At 39.8% G+C, this 7,121-nt stretch overlaps 1 non-coding gene across 1 annotated transcript; it reads right to left on the bottom strand.

Annotated features, from left to right (window-relative positions):
- Positions 1 to 5,900: 5,900 nt before the first annotated feature.
- Positions 5,901 to 5,972, bottom strand: TRNAQ-UUG (transfer RNA glutamine (anticodon UUG)). Its single transcript has one exon. It is a non-coding gene; the product is annotated as a tRNA-Gln (tRNA).
- Positions 5,973 to 7,121: the final 1,149 nt, after the last annotated feature.

Below are 7,121 nucleotides of genomic sequence, written 5' to 3'. Positions count from 1 at the left end.
TACACCAGAGCCCAGGAGACAACAAAGCAATCTGTGATTCAGATCCCAGTGGGTTGTTCTTTTCAATAAGGATATAAGTATCTAAGCTTATGGGGGGGGGGGGAGGGAGAGACACATATAATTAGCAGTCAAACGTGAACAATATTTTTTGATGACTGGGACATCATTTATGCATGTCCTCTCATGATCTGGCAAGTGGTGGAAGAACCCATATTTAGCCATGGAACCCAACAACTCAAATCTTGCTGTAGAACTGACCGTGCTTAAAAACTGTGTCAAACTGATAGACAGGTGGGTTTTTTGTTTTTTTCAAATTGACAATTAGTTTTTCTCTTAGTCGACAGAAGATGACTAAACCTGTGGGTTTTTAAACGATGCAGATTTAGCGTTTTCTGGAAGTGCACAAAACCTTTGTTCAAAAACAAAAGCTAAAACAAATGCAATAGAGTGGTTAAAATAGAGATGGACACATCACCCAGATCTATAATCTCTCCTTCAGATGGTTGGTTAGTTATTCAGGCTGACCCAGGTGCTCAACCTGGAGATTGGTTCAGAGATCTGGAGCTGAGGAGACTTCTCTCTTCTTTAGTCTCCTATCTGTGAAAATGGGACAATTCTCCCCGGCCAACTTGCCACAGGTATCTCACTGCTGCCAATTCATCATGACCAACTTGCCACAGGACAATTTACTGTAGCCAATTTGCTGTGGGACAATTCACCACGAGATAATTCAATAATTGTAATAATTACTATTTAAAATAATATTTCATGTCCCTCCTTTTGCTTCCTTTCCTTAATGATTCTATTTCATCATTTTTTTCCAATATTATGTAATTTTTGTCATGTGGAGATTTGTCTCATGGTAGGTTGGCCATAATGAGTTGGCTGCAGCAAGTTGGGGGTGAGGCATACTGGCCATGGCTAGTTGACTGCATTGAGTTGGTTGTGGCTAGGTGTCCTAGACCCGCTATCTTTCGCTAACTTGGTGCTCAGACTGGGCCAAGTGAGAGGAAAAAAGTGAGTGAGTTCTGATAGGTAGCTGAACCTGTAGGTCTATCCCTCTGTATGTATGTATGTATTGTTTTGTCTTTGAAAACAATAAAAATTAAAAAATTAAAAAGAGAATTAAGAAGAGCAGACTGAAGATACTGCCATTTTATTACAAGCCAGAACAGAATCCACTACAACTGTATTGCTAAAGTCTTTTTTTCTTTAAATCAGATTTGTATGCCGCCCCTCTTGGTAGACTCGGGGCGGCTAACAGCAATAATAATACAATGTAAACAAATCTAATATTTAAGTTAATTTAAAAAAACCCAATTTAAGAAACCAATCATACATACTGACATACCATGCATACATTTTATAAGCCTAGGGGGAAGGGAAAGTCTCAATTCCCCCATGCCTGACGTCAGAGGTGGGTTTTAAGGACCTTACGAAAGGCAAGGAGGGTAGGGGCAACTCTGATATCTGGGGGGAGTCTGTTCCAGAGGGTCGGGGCCACCACAGATAAGGCTCTTCCCCTGGGTCCTGCCAAACAACATTGTTTAGTTGATGGGACCTGGAGAAGGCCAACTCTGTGAGACCTAACTGGTTGCTGGGATTCGTGCGGCAGAAGGCAGTCCCGGAGATATTCTGGTCCGGTGCCATGAAGGGCTTTATAGGTCATAACCAACACTTTTGTTAGTTTATTTTTCCGTTGCTTCCATTGCAGGCTAAAATACCTTATACAATCATAGTGTGGGAAGAGAACATTTCAATTAAGATGTTGAGGAGAACCCCAAGATCTATGAATACGTCTGTATTGATGCTTGCAAACCCAGAGGTTGAGGAGAAGCGGACGCCAATCAGTGTTTACACTTGCTAGCCAATAGATAAGTGTCAAGAACTGGCAGCCAATCAATGCCTGCTTACTGTTCTTCCAAGTTAGTCACTAATTGAGTGCTGGATTGTATTTCCCCATATTTTACCTGCTCTGTGAATTTAAAATCCTCTCCCTTTTACACAAACTGTAAAAGAAAATAGATTGCTAATATTTCCTCTTTCTTCTACTCCATGTGCATCTGTGCCGTTATTTGTGAACACTTGTCTGTTTTGTAGTAAAATGCCAGTCAGAGGAAAAGCTGAGCAAGGAGAGGTAGATTGTTTTTTAAAAAAAATAGATAGATAGATAGATAGATAGATAGATAGATGGATGCCTTAAAACTTCTGAAAACCCTCCCCTTCATATTGGCAGTGAATGTTTTTTGCTTACCAAATTCCTCACACTCACACTAGCATATTGGTGTTTTTGACTTTTCCTACCATGCCAGCATATTGCTGGAACTGGATCCCAGGAAGTGAAAGGAGGAATAAGCCAAAAAAATCTCCTCCAATAACACAAACTGTTCCTTCAAAGGCAACATGACAGTATGCTAACAGTTTCTGAAGAACTCTTTGGTGCTGTGAAATCCTGTCCAACAATAAAATGCCATTAGCCCAAAATGCCTACAATTGCAAGCCCAGCGACCAGAGGGAGGCCCATTTCACATACTCACCAAGAGTCTATTTTTTAAATGCCCCTCAAGGTCTGCTCCTATATGTTTGTTTGTTATTGATTTAATTCATTAAATTTCTATGCTGCCCATCTCCCCTACTAAGGTGACCCTGATTACATTGGCTCATATCCTGCTTTATATTTTGTTTGTTCAATCAAATCTGATTCTTGGAGATTTTCTGGATGAGTTTTCTTGGCAGGGTTTTTCAGACGTGGTATGCCATTGCCTCTTTCCTAGGACTGAGACAAAGTGACTGGCCCAAGGACTCCCAGCTGACTTTGTGCCTATGGCAGAACTAGAACTTGAACTAGAATCTTCTAGTTTGTAATCTATCAAATTTTTGGAATATAAGATGCACCTTTTTCCCTCCCTAAAAGAGGCTAAAAAGTTTGGTGCATCTTATACTCTGAATGTAGCTTTTTTTTCCAGTCCTAACTAGCTGCTAACTGTCTTCTCAGCTCCTACCTTGCAGACTCTTTCAATGTTTCTCTCTGCGAAGAATGCTTTCCAAGTCCTAAGACAGTGCAGGCTTTTTTCATTGCTCTACTTGCTCAGAATGTTTCTTTCCAGCCCTAACAAGATGCTAACAATGTTCCCAGCTCTTAGCGGTTTGCAAGCTCCTCTGAATAAGTTACTCTCTCTGAATAAGTTTTTTTTTAAAAGCCCTAACCAGGGAATAAAATAATGTGCTGAAGTTGACCAGACTAAGGATGCTACCCAGATGAATTTCTGGTAGGCAGATCCCCCCCCCTATTTTCCTCCCCCAAAACTAAGGTGTGTCTTATATTCTGGTCCATCTTATACTTTGAAATTCCTTAAACCAGTACACCAAACAAGCTTTCTAGTCAAATATTTCATTCAGCTTTCTATCTTTCAGAAATTATTTCATAGTTCCATATAGATTATTTCAATTGAGACTCGTTGAAGGCAAAGACAATTTCCCTAGCTGCCTTCCCCACTATCCCACTTGCAACCTGGAGCTTCTGCCCACCCAGAAATCCCCAAAATCAATGTGTTTTTCCCACTGAACCTCTGAATCCTAAGCTCAGCAGCCTTGTCCCCATTGTTCAGTCATGGCCTGATGTGTTGAGCAGATGCAATTGCTGCAAAACCTAATGGATTATCCTCCTAGTTTATCCTCACTCTTGATTAGAAGTGTTACGAAATGGTGTATGGAGTATGAATTTGCATGGCTGCTGCTGATTGGTTAATCCTGCAGCAGGAGAAATAAATTACAGTCAGTGACTAGCAGGCTTCAGGGAAGCTCTTAAAAACGGCTTCCTTGCAACCTGCCGGCAATCCGTATTTAGTTCTAGCTAATAGACAATAAAGTTAAGTCCTCGACTTACAACCCCACCAGAAATGCAAAGTCCTCGACTTATTACTGGCCAGGAAGGCTAATGCTGAATCCTGATTGGCTAAGCACAAGAGGCCTTTCAAGCAGGAAGTTGAAGCATTCTGATTGGTTGGCTGTCTGACAGCCACACTGTAAAAGGAGCTTTCAGAAATCTGTTCGCTGTTTTATTTAAGCTGAGCTGGAGTGGTGTTGAAAATTCCAGAATAAAAGTTCCCTGTTTAGAAAGTCAAGCCTCTGCTAAGTTCTGTCAGTGCCAAGACTCACCTATCTAACACTGCAGAGCTGTTACTGAGCCTCGCCTCTTCATTCGTGCATGAATCTAAAAAGAAGAGATAGGCAAAGGAACATTTGCACTGATATCTTTTTTTGTGTGGAAAGCACTGACTTAAGCAAAGAACTCTTAGCTTGATATATACCATGAAAGTGATCTCTCTCTCTCTCTCTCTCTCTCTTTCTTTCTTTCTTTCTTACCCTCCCCTTTCATTTTTAGAAAACATAAACCAGAATTCACTGATGGAGGAATGAGAAGTAGTCTGACACAATTTGAACTGTCCCATCTTTACCTTGGGACTGAAGAATCCCTTTGCAAGAAAAAGTGAAGGAGAGTCATCATGCAGAGCTTCTGGTTGGAAATCTCTCTCACTTGGGAATGATCTCCATATTCGTCCCTCTGTTATCATTCTCAAACAACAGAGATGAAATGTCCTTCCTTTTCCTACAGGCTTTAGGAGCATATTGGCTCCTAATTTAATTGGAAACAACTAATACAGAGTTGAAATCATTTTCTTTCAAATCCCAAGCCATATGATAATATACGGCTCAAAAAAACCAAAGGAAACACTCAAATAACACATCCTAGATCTGAATTAATGAAATATTCTCATTGAGTACTTAGTTCTGTACAAAGTTGAATGTGCACAACAGCATGTGGAATTGATTGTCAATCAGTGTTGCTTCCTAAGTGGACAGTTTGATTTCACAGAAGTTTGATTTACTAGGAGTTATGTTCTGTTGTTTAAGTGTCCCCTTTATTTTTTTGAGTAGTGTATTTTATTCGGGCAGATGATTCTGTTCTATCATAAAATTCCCAGAATTGAAAAGAAGGTGGCATATAAAAGCATGTATAAAGGGATAGAGAAATGCACACTTCAGGAAGGAAGAATATTGATATAACATTATTATGTAGTCAATCAGACTTGCAAGGGATGATGAGTAGTGTTGGGTGAACCAAACTCGCACAATTCGGGTTCGTACCGAATTTCATGCCGTTCGTGACGCTGAACCCGAACCTGATTTTTTAAAAAAACTTTGTGCAAAGTTCGAGTTTGAGTTCAGCGTTCGCTCAAACACCGCAAAACGCCGCTGCCTGGGAAGAGAGTGGGGAATCCCATCATGGCATTCCCCACCTCCTTTTGCTTGCCACTCTGCAAGCAAAAGGAGCTGAGAAACCCCATGATGGAATTCCAGGGGCGGAGCTTTGACGTCACATATACTTCTTCCTGACCTCCCTTTACTTGCTTGGAAGAGAGGGCAGAAGCATCGCTGGTTCTACAGTGTAATGGTTAGCACTCTGGACTTTGAATCCAGCGATCCGGGTTCAAATCTCGGTGGAATCTCCCTTTTTAAATTTTTTTAAATTTTTATTTATCATCATCATCATCATCATCATCATCATCATCATCATCATCATCATGCTTCTTTATATAATAAAAGGGGTTTGGGTCCTTTTAATGTTTTCTTAGTGGGGAAAAAAAGAAAGCATTAAAAGGACCCTCCAGCTCTTTGGGGGCAAAAGGGAACCTTCCCTAGGTGCCCATGGAAATAATTAATAAGTAATGATGATGATGATGATGATGATGATGATGATGATGATGAATAAATGAATAAATGAATAAATGAATAAATGAATAAATGAATAAATGAATAAATGAATAAATAAATAAATAAATAAATAAATAAAAATTAAAAACTTAAAAAATTTAAAAAAATTTAAAAAAATTAAAAGGAAGTTCCGCTGAGATTTGAACCCAGATCACTGGATTCAAAGTCCAGAGTGCTAACCATTACACTATAGAACCAGCAATGCTTCTGCCCTCTCTTCTAAGCAAACAAAGGGAGGTCCTTTCAGAAAAAGGAGCTGGGAAATCCCACAATGGGATTCCAGGGGCAGAGCTTCGACGTCATGGAGTGTTCGGGTTCAGGTTCGGGTTCGACGAACTCACCCGAAATTCGCGGCAAGTTCAGCCGAACTTGCCAAACCCAAACCCGAACTCACTAATGATGAGAACAAAGTATTCATATTCCTCTAACCTGAACAAAGCTATTCACTAATCTGCTTCCCCCAGATGGATACTGAGATTGTACAGGTAGTCCTCGACTTACAGCCATTCACATTTAGTGGCCATTGAAAGCTGGGATGGGCTGCTGGGGGTTCACAGGTTTTTGGAAGAACCTCTAGCTAAGATTCTGTGCAGTTCGGAGAATCCCCAAATCCCACTCCTAGCTGGCCCTACCCACCCCACAGTGATTGTATACACTTTTCAAATGATCAACATTTTTTTAAAAAGTCTGGAAGCCTTATTTTATGAGCTATTTGCTGAAAAAAAAAGAAAGGGCAGAACTAATGATTTATGGATTTGGGGATTAGAAAGTGTCAAAAAGGTGAGGGAAAGAATAAGAAGGAGATGGATGGTTTAGAAGTATGAGATATCAATCAATAAAAAATAAATAAGATGACAATTAGTGGATAGAAAGAATGGCAGAAGTCAAAATTCTATGTTGGTTGTCATTTCTTTTCTTTTTTTCTTATTTCCTATTGTTTTTCTTATTCTTCTTTTCATTTTTATACTTTTATTGTCTTGTAAAATTTTATTGTTTTAAAAAAACTAGTGGCGAAATCCATTTTTTATTACTACCTGTTCTATGAGCATGGCTTGGCAGATATGGTATGACTTGGTGGGCGAGGCAGGGGAAGGATATTGCAAAATCTCTACTTCCACACCACTCTGGGGGCAGCCAGAGATGGTATTTGCCACTTCTCTGAACTACTCAAACTTTCCACTACTGGTTCTCCAGAACCTGTCAGAACCTGCTGGATTTTACCCCTGAAAGAAACCCTTAAGATAATTAAATGAGGATCCTAACTATATTTTCATAAGTATAGTAGAATTTATTTCTCTCTGTGTGTGTGTATCTGCCTCTCTCTATGTCTCTCTGTGTCTATAAGC

The sequence above is a fragment of the Erythrolamprus reginae genome, chromosome 2, assembly GCF_031021105.1.
Source record: "Erythrolamprus reginae isolate rEryReg1 chromosome 2, rEryReg1.hap1, whole genome shotgun sequence".
NCBI classification, from domain to species: domain Eukaryota; kingdom Metazoa; phylum Chordata; class Lepidosauria; order Squamata; family Dipsadidae; genus Erythrolamprus; species Erythrolamprus reginae.
Note: the sequence above shows the minus strand (reverse complement) of the source record. Positions and strands in the feature narration are given on the sequence as shown.